The sequence below is a fragment of the Grammomys surdaster genome, unplaced genomic scaffold (assembly GCF_004785775.1).
Source record: "Grammomys surdaster isolate TR1022 unplaced genomic scaffold, NIH_TR_1.0 209, whole genome shotgun sequence".
NCBI lineage: Eukaryota > Metazoa > Chordata > Mammalia > Rodentia > Muridae > Grammomys > Grammomys surdaster.
In genome coordinates, this window is record NW_021604654.1 from 2,052,787 (window position 1) to 2,053,143 (window position 357).

Below are 357 nucleotides of genomic sequence, written 5' to 3' on the forward strand. Positions count from 1 at the left end.
CCATCCATCCATCCACCCATCCATCCATCATCCATCCATCCATCCACCCACCCATCCATCCATCCATCTATCCACCCATCCATCCACCCATCCATCCATCCATCCATCCACCCATCCATCCATCATCCATCCATCCATCCACCCACCCATCCATCCATCCATCTATCCACCCATCCATCCATCCATCCATCCACCCATCCACCCACCCACCCACCCATCCACCCATCCATCCATCCATCCATCCACCCATCCACCCACCCACCCATCCACCCATCCATCCACCCACCCATCCATCCACCCATCCATCCATCCATCCATCCATCCACCCATCCACCCACCCATCCATCCATCCATCTA